The sequence below is a fragment of the Talpa occidentalis genome, unplaced genomic scaffold, assembly GCF_014898055.3.
Source record: "Talpa occidentalis isolate TD23 unplaced genomic scaffold, MPIMG_talOcc4v2.1 talOcc4.3, whole genome shotgun sequence".
NCBI classification, from domain to species: Eukaryota; Metazoa; Chordata; class Mammalia; order Eulipotyphla; family Talpidae; genus Talpa; species Talpa occidentalis.
Window position 1 is genome coordinate 81453297 of NW_023603184.1, and position 21558 is coordinate 81474854.

The 21558-nt window shown below is 37.6% G+C and overlaps 1 long non-coding RNA gene across 2 annotated transcripts in view; it reads right to left on the reverse strand.

Moving 5' to 3' along the window:
- Positions 1-4361, reverse strand: part of LOC119254747 (uncharacterized) — a 93800-nt gene extending 89439 nt beyond the window's left edge. Inside the window, exon 1 of one of the 2 annotated variants that reach the window (XR_008553552.1) lies at positions 3894-4361. This is a non-coding gene — a long non-coding RNA (uncharacterized LOC119254747). Of the gene's footprint in view, positions 1-3888 lie in introns of both variants that reach the window. The other variant, XR_005127340.2, reaches the window with a different exon arrangement.
- Positions 4362-21558: the final 17197 nt, after the last annotated feature.

Genomic DNA, 21558 nt, shown 5'->3' on the forward strand with positions numbered 1-21558 from the left:
TTTCCTCCTGGAAAGGCATTACATGAATTTGTTCTATTTGGCTTTTACCTAATGACGTAAAACTGGAAGGGAAGCATTGTCACTTGGGAAAATGGAAAAACTTTGGTATGTACAATATGTTAACAGTAGTATCTGGTATGTGTGTAAATTGTCAATGGTGATTGTCACCTTGTAATATTGTATAATTCAATTGTTTCACACCTACAGAAATTGTTTCCGGAAATATAGGGAGAAAAGGTCTCAACAGATTCCTATTGATGGAACTGTTGAGAGTAAAACTTTCTTACAAAGGACTCAATAGACCTGGAAATACACCTGACATTTACTAAGGTTTCTTTGACATAATACTGGAAATTTTCTTTTTATGCATTCTGTCCTGAATCCACGAAATTTTTGTTTTGTTTTGTTTTGTTTTGAGTAACCAGGATCTGCAGCAATTTTTTTTCCAGCAAAGCTAACTTGTCACATTTTCTCTCCCCTTAATACCAACACAGCATACAAATAGTGGTAGTAATTTTTGCTACTTATCTCAGTCTGTTTTTGCATAACTTCCATAGGGATTTTGTCTGCTTAAACAAAAAAAATTGGACGTGAGTTTGATTGTGTGGCTTTGTGTGGAGTTCTTCCAGAAAGTTGAAAAAGAGCTGAACCAAGAAGAGGAGAACCTGTTTGCCTTGTTTGTAGGGTTCCAGAGACCTCCAAAGAAGGTGAGGAAGCTTGCCTCCATTGGCAGGACTGGACAACCCAGCCAACGAAAATGCCCTGGTACCCTCGAGAAGAGGAAAGCCCAGGTGGAGTCTGATGAGACCAACTTTATACCTGAAGCATGCATCGACTGGATGCCACCGGTTCGCTCTGATCCTGTGTGGAGTATTTCAACAAAGCCAGCTAAAAAAAATGCTGTTAGTTATTTCTACCCTGTGATTTTATGCAAAAAATAGGAAAAATGGTTTAAAGGTGGATTTAATTTGCAAACTTTTGCTATGCTGTTAAAGTTTGGGATCAAGGTTGAGAGAATTCGTTTTTGCATAAGTTGAACCATTTTAACATTTTTTTCCCTGTGATTTTGATATATTTGCTATCTTGTTTTAGCCAATGCTCCAGATTTTTTTTTCTTTTGGCTTGGATAATGGACTATTTTTAAGTAATGAAACTGTCATACTGGACATTCATGGACAATGCTGCTAATTGTTGCTTCTCTTACACACATTGTAACCCTGAAAAAAACAGTCTCCTAAGACTACACCCTGAGATTGTGCCACCATAGATATGGTGGAATAAAATTAAAAGGGGGGATTGCAACAGGGTGGTCCCCAGGAAAGGGGGAGGCTCCCTGCCCCACCCAAGGGAGGGTGGAGCTGAGCAGGAAGAGGAGAAGCTGCAGAAGGGACTGAGGAAGGAAGCAGGATGGAGCCAGGAGACCTGGAAGAGGCGCATGGAGCCTAGAGACATGTGAAGAAACTGCGCTTGTCTTTTGGTCGTGGACTGGGTGACACAGATGTGGGTGAGACCCGTGGGGAGGTGACCATGGCAGCTTTTATCTTGATGTTGATTTTGCTCTTTTCCTTCCGGGCTTGTCCGGTTGTTTGTGACCCTTCTCTGTGGGTCCCCACTGGAAGATGCTTTAGACTTTTAGCAGGCTTTGGGGCTTTGCTCTGCGCCATTCCCATATGGATGGACTTTTACCCACGAGGGGATGGGTAACTTTGGGTGCTTCATTTAGAAACTAGACTCTTTGCCTCACCTGTATTGTTTCCTAGTTTTTATTAAAGTTCCTTTTCATTAAAGTCTCCTATGTTTTGTATTGATGCGGCGGATGGCAGAACCCATTTAGAATAGGCAGGTTTGCGGGGCTTGGGCTGCCCCTCTCCCTGTCCTATAACAAAAGTAGACAGGCTGCTGCAAGACCTACAAATAAATAGGAGCCTCTGCAATGTATGTCTTATCCAGAGACATTACCAGTTCTTCCCTTCAGATCAAAGCAGGACTATGTATTTTGGGGTGAAACAACTCTGAGAAAGAAAGTAGAAAAAGGGTCACCCTTTGAAATGACACAAAAGCAGCTTACTGGCTTTCCAGTTTCCTCTCCTCTGTTCAGGAGTATTTTTTCCTCTTAACTCTTCAGTGGGATGGGTTCTCCTTTCCTCTGTCCTCAGTTATGTGAAGGTATTTTGAAGTTTATCTATTTCCAGTCATGTGACCGTAACAATCTACAGTAAGAAATACACATCTAGGATGCATTACATTGTTAAATAGCTGAGAAAGTAAATGTCATGATTCCTAGATTGCAAGATTGTGTATTTTCCATCTCCCTAACATCATCCTAGTTTCCTCTTGGTTACAGGTTCTTGACCTTCCCCGGTGGTCTCCAAAACATCTACCCTCTAGTGAAGTCAGACATTGTCATTCTTTTTAGTCTCTGTAGAATAAGAGATTTTCTGGCTTTTCTGCCCTCCCTCCATTAGGATTGCTCCACTTGATGGGGCATCTGCATTTGTAACACTGTTGTAAGTTGTGTCATTTACTTCTGTGGGCCATGACTGCAATATTGAGATATATTCGCCAAGCAGAAGCAGGAGAGAGGTAGGAGAGAGAAGGGGAGAAAGAAGGCCAGAGAAACCCAGAGTAAAGACTTGCCATGTACCCGGTTGTTACACTACATGTAAAAGCTCAATAAAAGCCTGAGAAAGCCACTGAGGGCTTCAGGACTCTCCTTTACCCGTCTGGTCTGCTCAAATCATAGAAGACCTACTCTGTGCCCATCCTGCCCCTACAGTCTCCATATTTACTTATTTTACCTTTTTGACATTTAGACAACTATGAAATAAATACATGGTTCATAATACAATAAACATATGATTCATAATACACAGTTAGTATCTTCCAGTCTTTGAATAAAATGTTCAAATCCTTACCATGTTTTTCCCTCTCTTTGCTCAAAGAGCTTATTCTTAACAAACTATTCATTCACCCTCATTCCACACCAAATAGCTTGGGTACCTGGTGCTTGCTTTGCCCTATGCCTGGAAACTCTTCAACAATGTGTGTTGTTCAGATGTCTCCTTAAATATCATTTCTAAATGCCCTTCTCAGGATAAAATAACACCTTAGTCAGTCACTTACCATCGACTCAAGTCTGCTCTATTTTTCTTCTTATTTTCTATCAGTGATATTCCATTTGTTTTAACATTCTATTTCATTTTTACTCTAAGGTAGCACATGAGTCCCATAAAATTATAGATTCTGATAGCTTACTTCATTTCTTACTTACAGTATATACAATAGACCTTGGAACTTAGAGATTCAAGAAATAAGCTGAATGAATGAATGAAAGGGTCCTCTTACTGAACTTTGACATTTTTGAGAGGAGGGAAATAATTGTACATCAAATAAACCATTTTATGTACAATAGGGGTTTAACATGATTCTTAAAAGAAAGAATTATAATAAACGAAACAGCTATATAATTAAAGGGAAAGCCTCATTCGCTATCCAAAATTTGCATTAATAGAAACATTTTCAAAAAGTGTTAGCAACACAGAGGGAACAAGAGAGGATCATTGTTGGAGTTTCTCAGTTAAAATTAATTAAGAGTTAATAGTCATTCAAAGAGCAGCCTGGAAAAGGACCAATACTGTTCTAAGTATGGGGAACATGTTCTGTGCTGTGTAGACCTGGAATCTCTACTAAGTAGGGTGATGTCGATACAGGGCAGCCAGGGTAACTAAAACTAGCCAAGGACACTGCCCAAATAGTTTACCGGTCACTCAGTTCTTGACTCGTGCACACAATTGCAAGACTAATCAGGTTCAGAGAACAACAATAATGGGACTTATTTAACAAATAACGAAAAACAAAGAGTCACTGAGGCCACAAATGGCCACTTACCTCACCTGAAGCAGTGTCCAGTGTTTCATAGTCCTAAACACAAAGGCTCCCAAGACTGTATCTTCCTGCCACGGAGGGCCTGGAGCCTGTGACCTGGATCCATCTCACCAAGACAGCAGAAGACACAACAGGAGGCGCTCACCAGAGCTGCTGAGATATGAGATATGCCAGCCCAGCACCAGATAATTGACAGTCAAAATAGCGGCTGCTGCAGCCATATGACCTTGATAAACGGCCACACTCATGCAGTTCAATGAGGTGCCCCATCCGGGTTCTTCCCTTCCACACTGTAACAGCAGCAAAGCTGGGAACAATTTAAGGCACTCAGCTACCTGCAAAGCCTACAAACTTTTCTTCTCTGTGGTTGGTTGCTGGAAGCCTCTCCACATCCTTCAGAGGCCAGCAACAGCCTTCTGGAAGATCAACATGGTGGGTGCAGAAAGTGGCTGAACCCACAATTGGTGAAAATCTGAAAAAGCTGAAACTACCAAAGGTTGAATGCCTGGAGGGGCTGCTTTTGCAATTCCTTATATTTCTTACCAGAGTTTCCACACCCCCACCCATGCTTTGTTCCTATTTGCCCTGGGGCTATTAATCCTCACCAGCAACCCCCCTCCAGGGCTACCACCTGTGAACACTTTGCCTTCAGCCCCAGTTTGCAATGTGATTGAGCTTCACCAGTTATTCTGATTAAAGTTAGCTAAATCCTAATTCAGTCTTACTTTGGAGAAATTCATTTTATTTTCCACAGTGGCTAAGACACATGCTTTATTATTCCATAATATTTATATATTATGTTACAATGTAAAACATTTTAAAATTAAAGGAACATTTAGAATATGGGGCTTTTGCTGTACTTAATCACAATCCTATTCTTTGACATAGGGGAAAATTACACATACATTGCTAATGAGAATTAGCAATTCTTATTTGATTGAAAAATAATAGATATATTATTATTTCAAGACTTTCTCTTGAAATTTGCATTGCATTAGAGAAAACTTTAAGAATAGTTTGTTCATTATATTCTACAGAATAATTAATACTTAAGACCAAAAAAAAAAAAAACTTTGGGGATACACTTTACATTACAAAAGCCTTTTGATGTTTGATTCTAGAATCAATAGTTGTCCAGGGGAAAAAAAAAAAAGAAATCCAATTTTAAATGCTGAGATTCTGTTTCAAAGCTCAGTGCCTACTGCTTGAAATTGGCTTTAAACTCACTGTTATTATTGTGAGTGATTTTTATGAGCCTATTATTTTGCAGTAACTCATATGGTGTTTATACTACTAGTATATACCTTATTTGATCGTTGGCTCTTCTGGAAAATATCTCCAATAGATTATCCATAAGTTACATATTTATAGTTATCACTGTACCATTGGGGCTTGATAGATTTCACTTTCTTATCCATTTAAAATTGTAAGGCAGTGCTCACAGACTCTGAAAGTTCTGAATGAGGAAAAGCATTCCATTAGCTGTAATCAAAATGATACTTTTTGTCAGGTGTTACTATTTGTCCTGGCCTCATCTTTAAAGGCTAGTTCATTGCATGGTGTGAATTTCAACTCAAGTGTCATGCTTGCTATTTGCAAATGCTCAGCAGAACTCCTCTTGAATTGAGATAGCAAGCTAAAATGCAAAAAGAAAGCTGACAAATATTTCTAGAACAAAGATGGTGGTAGTGTGTGTGTGCTGTGGGAGCTTGCATTTGTTTGTATGTATTGTAAGGTCTAAAGTTAAACACAGCACTCCAAACACGTAAATCAAGGAGCTAATGATTTGCATAACAAACCAACATTTAGGTTTTAGAGGAGAAACTTGTTAGTATTTTCATTTGTCCCTTTCAATCTGACCTCTTAAAGGACTATGCTAGAGTACAGTTTGTTCAAACAAATATGTTTTATGATTTGTGGTGTTTGTGAATTCTGTTAAAATATTTATTTTGTGCTCATGTGGACTATATTTTTCCTGTGAATTTGGGTTCTCCAGATAAGACTTTTCCTTTTTTGTTGGCAGAGTTAGCTGAGAACTTTGTTATGCACCTTTGAAACATGTTTTCTCATCTCCTATTTCCACCCCTTAATTTTAATATATCAGAAACTATACTTACATAAATTTTAAATTCATATGAATAAGCTTAAATGTTGTAGGGTAAGGAAAAAGTATCAGGCTTTTCTTCCCCCCATCCCCCACCATTAGGATAGATGAGGGAACCCTGTGGTCCTGAATACATGCCTGATGGCGGGCACCTGAAGTGGGTACCCCTGGGCTGAGTGACTGAGTTTATAAAGGTGGCGTCACTGGGACGCCAGCAGAAGCCAAGAATGAACAGAAGCCAAGAGAAGAGAAGCAGAGAGAAAACCCAGAGAGCCCAGATACAGTGAGGATTTGCTGGGGGTTGGGAGGACTGCCAGCCTCCCGGCCCCCCAGCACCCCTGCCTGCCATGTGCCTGGTAAATCTAAATAAAAGACCTGCAAAAGTCACTAAAGATTCTGACTCCTCCTTTACCCGGTCTGCTGGATCAGAAAACGTGTCCTGTGCCCTGTTCTTGACCCTACAAATGTCTATAGATATTATTCTTTATAAAACTCTCTTTTTAAGGATTAAGAAAAATCTACAAAAGGTTCAAACACTTGTGTCACATGACTAGTTATCAATAAATCTGGAATTAAGGACCTGGAAGGACATTTGAGGATAAGTATGAGATGGTATACATTTTATAGAACAACTTTATTTGATATGCATTCTTTTATTTAACAAAAACAATAATATGATGCTGACTTTTTGGTATTTTTTTTACATGCATTTCTAAAACATATGGCTAAAGAACCTTAAGATCTAATCTTCAAATCACCTATATATTATTTTTAACTCTGGTTAGAGATACAGATATGAAAATGGGACAATATTAAGATCCACATAGATGTAATAAAGAAATCTAATAGAATTACCCTTAGCTAGTCTGTCTTTTGTAATAACTTCAGATAGCAATTATTTTTGTCTCACATCAAGTTGCTACAGTTCAAGTATTGAATTACAATATATGTTTAAATAAAAATGGTAAATCTTCAAGCTTATTACAAGAAGAATATATTATTGAATTGAGCTTGATGCTAATACAGAACAGCTTTTATTTTATATGCCATATGATTTACATCTTGAGAGTGAATTTCACAATCATCTCATATTAATTAATGAAGGCTAAAAATGTATCCTAAATCTCCCTGTTTGCCCCCCCTTTTCGAAACTGAATATGTGGTACTGAAAAAGATTATAGCGCTTACTTAAAGCATAAAAGCAAGAAAAAGTTTAAATGAAAGGAATACAAGGGAAAAAAAAAACTAATCATTAAATGAACAAGGCAGGAGGAAAAGAACAGCAATAGTTGTGGGAATAATTGGCACCTGACAAATGTTGTAAGTTATCCTCAAAGTTTTGCAAAAACAATTGTGCAACATTGGAATTTTAAAAATCAAAACACTTGGATAAGTACATCATCCATCTTGTTTTCTTTATTTTCGTCAGAAGAAATATAGTGACTGGGATTAACTCTGCTAAATAAACTAATCCTATTTCAGGGAAATATCATTTTCCATGTGAAAACACCTGTGTAACACTTCCAACTCTTTTTTGCTGCAAAGTTTTCTCATTGTGTGCAGTGTTTACTTGTTCCTCAGCAGGGTCTGCTGATGCTAATGGACTCACAGCAGTGCCTCCTACTTCAGTTATTACAGGTCTAATTCAGTCATTAACATTTCATTAATGGACGGGCCTCCTAGCTGCCTGCAAGGCTGTGCAGATATTGATGAGCTCCCTGCTAAAAGAAACAAGTCTTTAAGGTGGACTGTATTAAATATGGGGTGTCTTAGTGAGGGTTTTACCGAGGAAAGCATGGATAGTTTTCTGAGGATTTGACTAGGACTTTAGGTTAAGACAGAGTGAAGAACGCAAGAGTTGTGTTCCTCACCCTCAGGGATTTCACAGCATTCTATAAATTGAGCACACATTTCATTCTAGGATGGGTGGTTAACTAATAATCCCCACCCCACCCTCCAACAAACTGCTGTGCATATGCCCCCCTATACGAAATCTCAAACCCATTTCCTGATTTCCCAAAGCAATTTAATCTTTGTTGTTTTTGTTACTGGGAGAACAAACTTGAAGAAATAGCTTAATGAAGACATCATTTAACTTCTCTTTTCCTGCAGTTACTGTCACTATAGAAAAAACATCCTGAGCTCTGTCTCTAGTCCCTTTCTCTACTTTCTGTCCTCTGTCCACCCCAGTGAGGCTGTGGTCCTAACCACCTGACCAAAATTCACTTGCCAGGAGAGCCAGTGATTTCCAAATCATTAAACCTGGCTGCCTTATTTAAGCTGGCCTGTTGCTCGATCTTACAGCCCTTAGAAGGATTCAACCCTTATTTATTTTCTGGGGAGTAATGATCTCACATTCTCTTGGTTTTCTCCTCATTCTGCTCCTCTTTAGCCTTCTTTACTGGTTCCCCCTTTTCACTAACAACTCCAGGTTGGGATGCCCCTCCTCCTCAGTCTCTTGGTGATGGGTTCCATCCCAATCAGTATAACTACCATTTCTCTGCATGAGATTTCCAGGTCTAAATAGTTCGAGCCAATATCCTTTCATGACTGAGAAAATTAAAGAGAAGTTTTCATTCTAGCTTTTTCACTAACTTTTTATGTTACATTATTTAAGTCAAATAACTTCTCTTAACTTCTGCTTTCCCTTCTGTAAAATGAAGTTGTTGAATTATTTGTTCTCTAAGGTCTCTTCAAGCTCTAAAACTCTATGACTAGAATCTAAGCTTTGCATAAAGCAGGACAATCAGATCTAAGTGTATGAACTGTATCCCCAGACCTCCTATTAAACAAATTGTTATCTTCCTGTGCAACTGAGAATTGAAATATATTGTATCATACAAATTTCTAATGCAAGTACTTTGTGAAAATTACTAATTTGATACCACAATTATGCTTGTAATGTAAAATTATTAAGTACAGCCATATTGCTTATAACTGTACATGGAACTTATATTGTTGCAATAAAGTGTGTTTAAATTCCATTACATAACCTTATTGTATTCTTTAATGGCATTCACAATTTAAGTAGGAAAAAAAGCAAGCAGTCAAAAGAGAATGATTATGGGTACTTTAAATTGTATTATGATGCTGAAAAGGGATAACTACTTAGTTTCCTATATGCACCTTTAATTCTTTTATGGTCAATATTACATGATTTTGTTTATGGTAAACAAGGCAACTAGCAAAAGCCTAATTAGGGTTAAAACATTTTTTGAAGTATTGAATAAGATTACAATAAAAAAAATGAGTTGTGACTTCTGTTTCTTAAATGGAATTTTAATATTTTTGTGCCATATTTTAGATGCTAATTTTCAATCTTGTAGAATTATGCTCCTCAGTTTTACAAACAAATATGAAATATAGTCACACAATAGCGTTAAATATGGGAAAGGTAAGGACTTCAAAATCACATAAGTAATCCAAGATAAATGGGTATATGCATTTCCTACCAAAAAAAAAAAAAAAGAAAAAAACCTCATATCCTATCCACAATAGGAGTTAGATGATACTCATTTAATGCAACAGAAATTATATCTAAATTGGAGACCAAATGGCCAAAGCTTTATTTAAACATATAGATCTAAAGCATTTTTGTTATTCACTTATAACAAATAACTAAACCACAACTTTTAATTATTTTATTTTTATTTATTTTTTTAAACATTTATTTATTGGCCTCCCCAGTGGCATAGTGGTTGAGCACCTCGCTGCGAAGCTGTCTGCAGTGAATTCACTCTGGTCAATTCTCTCACCCTCCTGCGCTTCTGACCTGTACCCCAGTTATTGAATTAAAAAAAAAGAAAAAAAAGATTTATTTATTTATGCATACAAGAGCTGGGGTACAGGCTAGAGGTGGGGGGTGGTGAGAGGATTCACCAAAGACAGTGGGAAACAGAAGGTGGGGGGTGGTGAGAGGATTCACCAAAGACAGTGGGAAACAGAACAGGCAGAAGTACACTGCTGAGGGAAGCAGCAGGTGAGTAGGCGAGTAAGGAGAGGTCTGCTGCACCATGTGGGTTGCTCCCTGGCCGGCTGCGGATCAAACTTATGCTGCAGAGTTTGCGGGTAACTTCATAGGTTGCCTCTTAACCCGTTGCACCACCAGGGAGGTCCTAAACCAGAACTTTTTAAAGCCTAACTGAGTGAAGAAAACTAATAACTTTGCTGAGATGTCATAGCTTTATTTTTTGTTGACCATCTGACTTCATTTTGGTTTTCTCATCATTTAAAAACTTTCATTTCTTTTAAAGAACACAACCTCATCCCACAGACTTCAAAAATATAAATGTGACACAATTGAAAAATAGGAAAACCTCATTTCACTTAATTTTTAGCTTTCTGCTTCATATGGAGAAAAGCAAGCAACAGGATATTTAATTAGAAGTTATATTAAACATTATTGATAATAATTAATATCAAAATTACTGCAACAAAAAGATAAATCACAGGCTTTGTCATCAAGAAATATCATAAATACTTACATGACTCAACCACATCTACCATGCAAATATCTAATATGTGATGTTCTTTCTGGCAACAAATAATTTTAATTAATTTTCACCTGGTCAATTAACTACATAATATACTCACATATATTCCTTTCTTCGTATATACTGAAATGAAAATTCAGAAAAACTGTGCCTCCCTGGTGGCTCAAGGGGTTGGGTTAAGTCTCAGCGCTATCAAGCTATCTCCAGTCACTGTGGATGAGTTTGATCCCCAGCGAGGGAGCTAACACACATGGCACAACAGACTTCTCCTGTCTGACTTGCTGCTCCCTTCATCAGTGGATTTTGTAAATCTGCCAGTTCTGCTCCCCACTCTGTCTCTGGTGAACCCTCTCACCCCCCATCCTCTGGCTTACACCCCAGTTCTTGTATGCATAAATAAAAATAAATCTTAAAAAAAAGTTCAGAAAAATCAAGAATGCTTTGCCACACATGTGTTTTGACAACTCACTAAATCTAGTACCTGGAAAATGGTTTATTTATTGACAATGTGAATAAAGTATAAAAATGAACCACAAGGAAATTCAGTTCCTATGTCACTTCAATTTGATTCAATATGGTCAACTCCCTTCCTGGTATGATATGTTTCCAACCATTTTTTGTATTGTATAAAGAATTGTAATTCATCTTTCCAGGAGTTGGTAGCCATGTCTCCCTCATGCATTTAGCTTTTTGTGTACTGCCTCAGATTATCCTGCTGTCAGTGTCCTTCTGTCAGTGTTCTATCCTGTTGTCAGTGTCCTTCTGGAAACATGAACATTACTGACCTGTCACTTTACAAAGCAATTTTTAGTACTTTTAGAAAATTTAAGAACAATTGCTGAGTAGATTTGCCCTATTACTAACATAGTGTCTTTCTAGTGCTGACTTTCTTGTTTAGAAATGTGACTTTATAGGGCCTCCCTGGTGGCACAAGGGGTAAAGATGCCACCTATGAAGCTGTCTGCAGCCTCTGCAGCATGAGTTCGATCCCCAGCCGACCAGGGAGCTACCCATATGGCGCAGCAGACCTCTCCTCTCTCACCCGCTGCTCCCCTCAGCAATGTATTTCAGTCAGCCTGCCTGTTCTGTTCCCCGCTCTGTCTCTGGTGAATCCTCTACCCCCCGCACCTCTGCCCTGTACCCCAGTTTTTGTATGCATAAATAAATAAATCTTTAAAAAAATGTGACTATTGCAGCTCTCCTCCCAGGACTGGCCACCTGTGTCTCTGCAGATGCCTCTCTTTCTTTCTTCTTTTTCTAACATACCTGTCCTTTTAAAATGTAAAAAGAAAGAAAGAAGGAAAAGAAGGAAGGAAGGTAGGTAAGAGAAAGAAAGGTGGCTGTATAATGTTCTGTGTAAAGAAATTGGTCTCACACTTTATCTCATTCTATCTTTTTAGACAAATATCACCAGTTTCCTGTCACCCTTGATGTTCTTCAGACACATTGTATCACTGGCCATCTCACTAGATGGGATGTACTACCTCCCCTTGCCAGGCTATGCAGTCACTGTTGACTCTGCAACTGTGTTTGGAATCCTCGTGTCTGTTTGACAAGTTCTAACTTATACTTTAAGCCCCAGTCTAGATGTTAGTTTTTTCCCACTGCCTTCTTTCTCTTAAATGATTCCAGAGTTTGGATATACCTTCTTTAGGTTCTTTAAAATATTGCATTAGGATTATTTCTTTGTGCATGTTCTTCCCAACTAAACTGAAAACACAGTTCAAAATAAAGGATTTTGTTATCAAATTGAGCATTTAGTAATTATTAATGCTATTTACTGAATTGTTTTCACCAAAATTCGTACGTTAAAGACCTAACCCCAATGTGATATTTGGAGATGGGAACTTAAGAAGGTAATTTGGTTTAGATGAGGTCATGAAGGTGGGGTACTTATGATGGGGCAGGTGGAAATTGTCATAAGAGTCACCAGAGAACTTGCTGACAAATCCTTCTCTTCATCACAGGAGGACACAATGAGAAGGTGCAATCACAAGCCAGGAAGAGCGCTCTAATCAGAGCCCAACCAATCTGGTACATTGATCACAAATGTTCATGTTCTAGAATGGTGAGAAAAACGAATTTCTATTGTTTCACTCATTTCGTCTGTGGCTTTTTGTTATGGCAACCTGAGTAGACCAGTCCTTTTAGTATTCCCACATTTTTCTCTAAAAAATTTGTCTCCTTGTATTATAATAATCAAACTGCACTGTCAGGAAATATACCAAATTCTGGGTCATAGTAGATTATGAAGCTCTACTGACTTTGTTGATTGTATAATTAAAATTCTTTGCATTTACTGTTAACATCTCCCAATCATTTTTCTTTACTATCCTAGATTTTCCTGTTCTACTTGGGCATAAAACATAATAAAGGAAATAATTATTCCTAAATGTTGTTAAATGGATTTGACGATGACTGTTTCTAGTATCAATATTGTATTCTGAGTGGGATCAGTTTTTCACAGTTGAAAGAAAGGTTATTCCAAGCTTCTCCCATGTTACTCATAAAAAACAAAACAAACAAACAAACAAAAAACCAAAAACCAAACAACAACAACAAAAAAACTCAGTGGAGTTTCCTGGGTGGTCCAGTGTTAAATGCAATTGGAAAGAAAATATTCTTATCTTCTATCAAATGTGAACTTAAATTTAAAGAATAAGGGTTGATTTACCTTTACAATATTGACTTTGCAGCACTGAAAATGTTACTAGTGATAATAGAATTACCTATCTGTGTAGACTATTTAATTAAATGACCCCCTGAGTCAGAAATTTTGCAGGTTAGCTATAGACTGTGTGAAAAAATATGTCTTTTTATTTGCTCTATATTTATTGCTCTTTAAATCCAATGAGAGTCCCTTTGCTCTTTTTTCCACAGTGTGGTAAGTAGGAGGGAATGATCAACTGTCATTTGACTTTAAAGGTTTGACTCAGCTCATCACATAAAACTATTTATCTCCTTGTATTACAAAATACAAACCCTATTTACTTTGCATGCTAAAATACTGAATATCTCTCTCCCTCTCTCCAGTTATTTCAAATATGTTCCACGCTCTACCATTTATTTTCAATGTTTTCTTCACTGTCCCCTAGTGATATCACAAGCTTAAATAAATATCACCCCTAAAATATCACAAAATAATCATCCAGGAAGGGGGAATCCCTGGAGCCATGAAAGGAAGTTGTCATGATACCCTGTTAATCACTTCAGCTGTGCTTTGAATGAGTCTGGGTGAACAGGTGGAGTCAGTCAGGTGTTAGGATTTCCTGTTCAATTCCCACATGGGTGTTTCATGGCTACATGGTGAGTGGGAATCTTTCAAGTTGAGAATGCTTGCTGAATAGTTAACACTAAAAGCATTTAAACAAACAAAAAAATAAAGTCAAGAACAGAGTGAAATTTTTTGATTAATGTTCCTTCTTAAAACTATTGAATATTCATATTTTGACAATGATAAAAATTTATATTCATAGTATTCTAGAGCAGAAAGGTAGATTATATTCATGTGATAGTCTGGACGATTTTTTTAATGATATTTATGTATTTGTTTGGCTATTTTGAATCCTAGGGAACAATTCATAGAAGTCTCAATGACACATAAGAATATTAGAACTAATAGAAAAATGATCACAATTAAGCAAATTCTCATGAAAGGCAGCCTTAATCTATGCATGAAAACACCAATTATCTAGCATAATAGTGACAGTCTTTTTTTAAATGACTCAGTAGCTAAAATTCCATGCTCTGGAATCAAACTACCTGGGTTGAGAGCCAGGTCCAGTATAATGTGTGATTTTGAGTAAATTGCTTAACCTAATTTTAAAATGATGAAAGTTTTTCATGCTGAAAGTTTTTCATATTGCAGTATGTAAAGATAATGCACCACATTAATATTCATAATGGTCTTAAGGTAGTACTTTGCAAAGGCCAAAATCTATTCTTCAGTAAAGTCCCAGAAGATATTGCTTTTAAAGACACTGAGTATAAGTCTTCAAAATATTGTAAATATTAGTCATTGCTGCCTAACAAACATCCCCAAGTTTTAGTACTTAAAGTAATAACCATTTATTTTTTTCTTACATGTCTTAGGTAGGCTGATATTTTGCTTCTCTCTTCTGGGTTGTGTTGGGTCTCCCACAAGTGTCTGTTTTTAAGCTGTTGAGTAGTCTGGGGGCTGCTTAATTGAAGATACTTCACATGGATAATTGAACTTTGCTCCACCTGGTCTCTCATTCTCCAACTTTCCTGATATGGCAGGCATACAAGGGGGTAAGGAGAAGTAAGTTAACAGTTTTATAGGCCTATATTTACATAAAATCTGTAGTCATGGAGCACAGCAGTGTTAGCTATTGGTGTAGGGGTAGAAGAATTCACCAGAGACAGAGAATCAAGGGCAGGAAAAAGGCATATTTATTGAGTACACTGTTAATGAAAAAGCCATAAAGACAGAAGAGTTTGTCTGTACTGAGGAAGGGTTGGAGGCTCACTTTCATACTGTTTTCATGGGTTTTCTTACTCAGGATGCCCACACCTATTGTTATCTGCTGGTATATCTGGTCTAGGGTGCTGGCCATAGACACAGAATGTGTCCTGGCTCTGCTTCTGCATTTCTGGAACTCCACTGTTTTTTTTCCAGTCATAGTAGTTGGTCTTATGCTCAATTTTCCTTATCTACACATGTTTTGCAGCATTACCTGCTGAGCAAGGAGTGGAGCTGAATATTAGCCCTGTTAAATAATTCCCTGACAACCTGCTGACCTCCTTTTGCTAAAGCAAATTACATAACTACCACCAAATTCAAGGAAAGAATAGTCCCAATTCATTCCAGAGGAACTTCAAAAACATAGGCCAAAGGGTGCGGATACAGGGATAGAAGATTACTCAGACCATTAGTGCTATGAATCCACCATAGCTATATGCCCAATATACAGGATTCTGTTAAGGAGCACAATTCATTACAATATTTCATTACTATATTTCAGTATCCCTCAAATTTAATTGTACTTCCCACCCATGAACATTCATTCAATTCTTTTAAGTATGGGCTTCTGAGAAACAAGGAAAATAAAGTAAAAACAAAGGAAAAATATATGCGTGATTGGTAAAAGTCATAAAACAAGGTAGTGTTTTCTATTTGTTGAGAAGTAAAGGGGTAGAATTACTTGGAGAAAACAATTCTCTCATCACTTTTACACACTGCCATAATAATATATATGCCAGAAGCACTAAACCCAATAAAAATATAACAGGCACTTAATCATTTACCAAGGCTGGTTCTTTGCATTATCCCATCTCATTAAATTTTTCAATATTGCTTTTAATAGTACTTTTGTGATTTAGCAAAAGAGTCTGACTTCTGGTGTTTCAGATATCCAGAAGGCCACAATACTGTGTTTGGTTTATGAATTACACTAATAAGTGGATAAATGGAAATATGGATGGATGGTTTAGTAGGATTTTGGAATTGCTATTTAAGTCATTTATATTTGGGTTTACTCTGCTATAATATTTCTGATTTGAAATTCCAAGAGGCTGTGGTTTTGTTGGATATTAATAGCATGGCTTACTAAGTTTCATTTTTTTTTTTCCCCAAAATCTTCACTCACAGTTTCCTGCTTTACTTATTTTTTAAGTTTTCTCTCTCTTCAGTTATTCTGATTCTACTCTCTAATTATACTTTTCCCAGTTGGGCACAAGCTAACATCCTCCTAATCCCTCTCCATGGAATGTGTCAGATTTTACCATATTGACTGTGAAGCATCACTTACTTTCACAAAAACAAGGAGGAATCCCTTGGATTCCTTTTGAGTTGTACCTACAAACATATTGAGCAGGGTCATTTAGCAGCAGGTTTCAGCCTTTAACTCTCCATTCAGAAGCAATAACACCACATTTGGAAGATAAAGAGTTTAATTTCCAGAGACTTGCATGACTCCCAGTCTTCTTAGTTTAGGATTTGCATGAAATCCTCCTTTAAAAGTTGTCTAAAACTTTCAGCACAACTGAAGTATGCAAGAGGTCTCTTGTGCTATCACTGGATCAAAGTCCGAAGACAGAAACAAGCAGTGAGGACGCTTTGCCTGGCCTATCTTCCGCCTAGTCATCCATCCTATTCCCCTCCTTCCATCATTCCTCTCTTTAAATGAAATAAAATAGGGTGACATGTGGGTCTGCTAGACTTAAGGGGCCTGTTCGGGCACCAGTATTTTGTTATCTACAGTTCTGCATTCCTATAAAAATGTCAAAACTGCCTGGTCAATCAGTCAGAGCCAAACCTTACAAGGTGCCTTTCAAATCAACCAAGAGCAGAAAGCTATGCATCACGAGGCAAGACTGGGAAAGCCTGGGGCACCTAAGACCAATGTATGACAAGGGACCCCAGAAGCTGATCAGTGGAACACCTTGTTGATAAGATTAGAACCATGGCCGGCTGGGGGCCTGAGGTATGGTTTCGATTACAATACTCGATCCTCAAGCAGGTAAGTATTATCTGGTCAGCAGACTCATGTCCCCCCGAAGCCCTAGATGACAAAAACACATTATTTAGTTTCACCCATCTTTTTCTCCTACCCCACGTAGCTGATGCTGTATGATTATTCTATCAATTAAAAAGGCCAGGATCTTACTTATTCAACAGCATCCTGAATTGTGCAGCCTGCTCCAGGACTCCCTGTTTATCAGTGTGCTGTTGACTACGCAACACTTTAAACACAACTGAAGTATGCAAGAGGTAAAAATAGACAAAGACAACACATGTGTGTTGTGCACATGTGTTCACATGTGTAGCACTAAGAAAGAAAATGTTAAGATAAAATTTAAATATATTAAGTTGTTCTCTCTGACATTGATCTATTGAAGATCCTAATAGATGTTTTATTATGCATAAAGAACACTTGGCCTAATTATACATAAATTACTGGTCCCCACTTCCAGAAATTTAATAAAATCCTCACTTTTAATTCATTCAAATATCAACTAAAATTACTACTTTGTTACCTGGTATCAGGGAAGGCTGATGTGGAAACAGGATTCAGTAACTAAATTAGACTTTTGCCCCCTTTTGTTCCCAGTATTTAAAATGAGGAAAACAAGAGTCTAATTTCAAAACTGTGTGTTCCAAATGAAATCTTTTCTGTCCTCATAAGATTGTGTGTTATTGCTATACCACTGTTTTTATTGTAATGTGCTCAAAGTTTGTACTCTATAACATAGTATTTTGCTCACTGAAAAATAAGAGAAAATATTCTCATTCTAGACTCAGCTAGAAAGTGTTTTGAGATTATATTCAAACCTGGCACACACTTTGTACTAACAGTTTCCTTTTTTCATCTGAATTCTCCTGGGAGGAATGTAAATGGCAATGGCTACAGCAGCAGTTGGAGCTAATGTACTGAAGGCTGCGGGAACCATTACAGCAGTGAGCCCCTCAGCTAGAACATTCCATTCAAAGACCATTTCTGGAGAAAAATGGGCATTTCAGGGAAGACAGTTATTAGAAGACAGGAACCAGATTGTATCTATTGTAAGACAAAGAAGAAAATTTGTTAAATATTGGTATTCTTCTTTCAGAAAACTTGATGCAGTTTGAAACTTATATATAAGCTATCTTAATGTGTGTGTTCATATGTACAAACAGCACAAAAGAATATGTACTGACAGTGATCTATCTACCCATCTAGCTAACTAGCCAATCTATTTGTCTATCCATCCCCATCTATCCCTCTGTGACTCCTTATCTGGAAAAGAGGGAAATTAAAGTGTTTATCCCATTGAGTTATTGTGTAGATAAAATATGTTGCTGTCTAAATTCAAAAGACTCAAAATAAGCAATGTCTACAGTGCCTGGCATATAATATACGCATAACAAATATCTGCTACTATAATTTTTATCATTAACATCATTATAATATAAAGTACATAGTAAAATTAAGTTTCTATTCATAATTTTATAAATAATTCAGTCTTGCAATCCATAAACTACTAATTTCACTTAAAAAATTTAAAACAGTATACTGTAAAGCAAAACATACCAAAGAAGAATTCACATACAGAAAAACAAATAAATAAAAGATTTTTCCCCCATGGAGTCATCATATAATACCTAATTCATGGGCTAAGAGTTTTTGTTTGTTTTTAATTGTATGTTAGAGATACAGAAAAGGATATCTGTTGACTCATCTTAAATATGTCTATACACTTGATGTTCTGTAGGCACCATCATCCACCTTGTCAGTAAAGAAATTAATGATAAAATGAACTATTTCATGATTGTTGCCACTACCCCGTTTTAAAGATATTGCTCTGATTATAAATAAAGGACACTGAAATTCTGCCTGTCAGTTAATGTCCGTTGATGATATCAGTTGAATACAAATAATAACACAGTGAAGAAGCTTCAGTAATTATTGGAAACAATGAAAAGAAAGTTAACTGGACCAATACACCAAAAGAAATCACCAATTCATTATGCAATGGCAACTATCCTATGAATAACTAGGCAAGAAGAATTCTCTGGTACCCTTTTAAAAGACCAACATTTCTTCAGAGTAAGCCTCTTCCAATGAGTTGTATTAAAGATGATATCACAAAAGCATTAACTCTCAAATTGTACAATAGCAAAACATCTTATACCTAAACCTTTCTTTTGAGATTTATACCTTCATTAAAGGCATGAACTTGTCATTTGTTTTGTAAAACATCTTCGCTTTACCTAGAAATTTTCCCCGAAGTTAACAAGCTTACAATTTTATATCATGTACAGGCTTAATATTATTATTATTTTTTAAAATTTTTTAAAATTTATTTATTTTTATTTATTTATACAAGCACTGGGTACAGTCAGAAGCGTGGGAGGGTGAGAGAATTCACCAGAGCCAGAGCGGGGAGCAGAGCAGGCAGAAGGACTGAAGTACACTGCTAAGGGGAGCAGCGGGCGGCAGGAGAGGTCTGGGCGCCATGTGGGACCCTCCTCCCATAGCCGGGGAGCAGCCGGGGATCGAACCAGCACTGGAGAGGCTGCGGGCAGCTTCGCAGCCCAGCGCTCAACCACTGTGTCACCAGGGAGGCCCATGGCTTAATATTATTATACTGAAAGTAATTGGCAGGTATTTCCCAAAACTGCAGCCGCAATTTGCATATATGCTTCCCTATATGCATAGCTCCTGTCAACTACTTTCAGCTGCCTGGGCTCCCTCTTCCACACAATACACTGTAAGAAACTTTCTCTGTGACAGAATAGACTCATATTCTACATGTGAACAGAAAGTCAAAAAAATGATTTTATTCTTTGCTATATTTATATGTTATATATATTTATTACTTACTATATTTTCACTATATTCTATATATTTACTAGATTCTTACTAGATTATGAGTATGTTTCAGTTAATACAGCTGCATAATAAATTATTCCAAACATAGTCATCTCAATCACTTATTCTCTGGGGCAGGAATTTGTAGAGCAGTACAAAAACGATTTATTTCACTCTGCTTAGTGATGTCTGGTTCCCCAGCAGGAAAACTCTACAAGTGGGTGGTGGAGAAATTATCTGAAGGCTCACTCACAGGACTGATTTGTCATCCATTCTGGCTAATAATTAGAGGGACTCATGTCTTCTCCAAATGGGAGGACTCTTAGTGTCTGTTAACTTGGGCTTTCTTACAACATGAAAAGTGACTGGAATTCCTTGCACCACTATTGGATTCCAAAGGTCAGTGTCTGCAGAAAAGTAGCCAGGTTGTCATTAAGGACCTACTCCAGGAAGTCATGCAATATTCTTGTACTTTATTCTTATTTTAGGGTAATTTAAAGACCTGTCCAATTACAAGAGGAGGAGAAATAGACTCCATTTTCTGACAGGGATGTGGCAAGGTTTAGAGGCACACATGGGATTAGAAACAGTGTTGTGGCCATTTTCTGAAAAATATTATCTGCCACTAAAAATTCAGGTGTTTAGGAAAAATGTGACTCAATAGTTTTTCAACTGTAATATGAGAGTCTTACAGTTTATGAACCCAGTGCCCAAGCAAGCCCTGCTTTCCTCTATATACATAATTTAACCAACAGTAGTTAAGTATTTATCAAGAATAAAACATTGTGCTACATAATTTTTCTTTAAAGATTTATTTACTTATGCATACAAGTACTGGTGTACAGGCCAGAGGCGCGCGCATGAGAGGATTCATCAGTGACAGAGTGGGTAGCAGAACAGGCAGATTGACCGAAGTACACTGCTGAGGGGAGCAGTAGATGAGACAGAAGAGGTCTGCTGCACCATGTGGGTAGCAAACTGGCTGGCTGGGGATCAAACTCGTGCTGTAGAGGCTGCAGATTGCTTCACAGCACTGTGCTTAACCCCTTGTGCCACCAGGGAGGCCCATGCACTTCATAATTTAGGAAATATAAAGAACTCACTATCAAAAAGGAAAGCATATTTGTGAATAGGTACAATACCAAGTGCTGAATTTAGGTGAAGATGGGAAAGAAGATTAATCATGTCTGATAATCTGGAAGAAGTTTTATCCTGACATAAATCTTTTTTTTTTTTTTTAATTTTTTTTATAGAGGCATGTTATTTATTTATTTATTTGTTTGTTTGTTTTGTTTATACAAGCACTGGGTACAGTCAGAAGCGCGGGAGGGTGAGAGAATTCACCAGACCAAGAGCGGGGAGCAGAGCAGGCAGAAGGACCGAAGTACACTTCTGGGGGGAGCAGCGGGCGGCAGGAGAGGTCTGCGCGCCATGTGGGGTGGCAGGAGAGGTCTGCGCGCCATGTGGGACCCTCCTCCGGTGGCTGGGGAGCAGCTGGGGATCGAACCGGCGCTGCAGAGGCTGCAGGCAGCTTTGCAACCCAGCGCTCAACCACTGCGCCACCGGGGAGGCCCCTGACATAAATCTTGATGCTTTAGAGTGTTTTGGCGGAGAGAAAATAAGAAAGGATATTTCTGCTAAATAAAAGAGCTTGCCAAAAGGTAACAAAGTGAGAAACAAAGATATCTTCACATCATACTAGCTGGTCTGATATTATTGGTGAAGAGAGAACACTGAAAAGACAATAGCAGGTTTTGAGTAG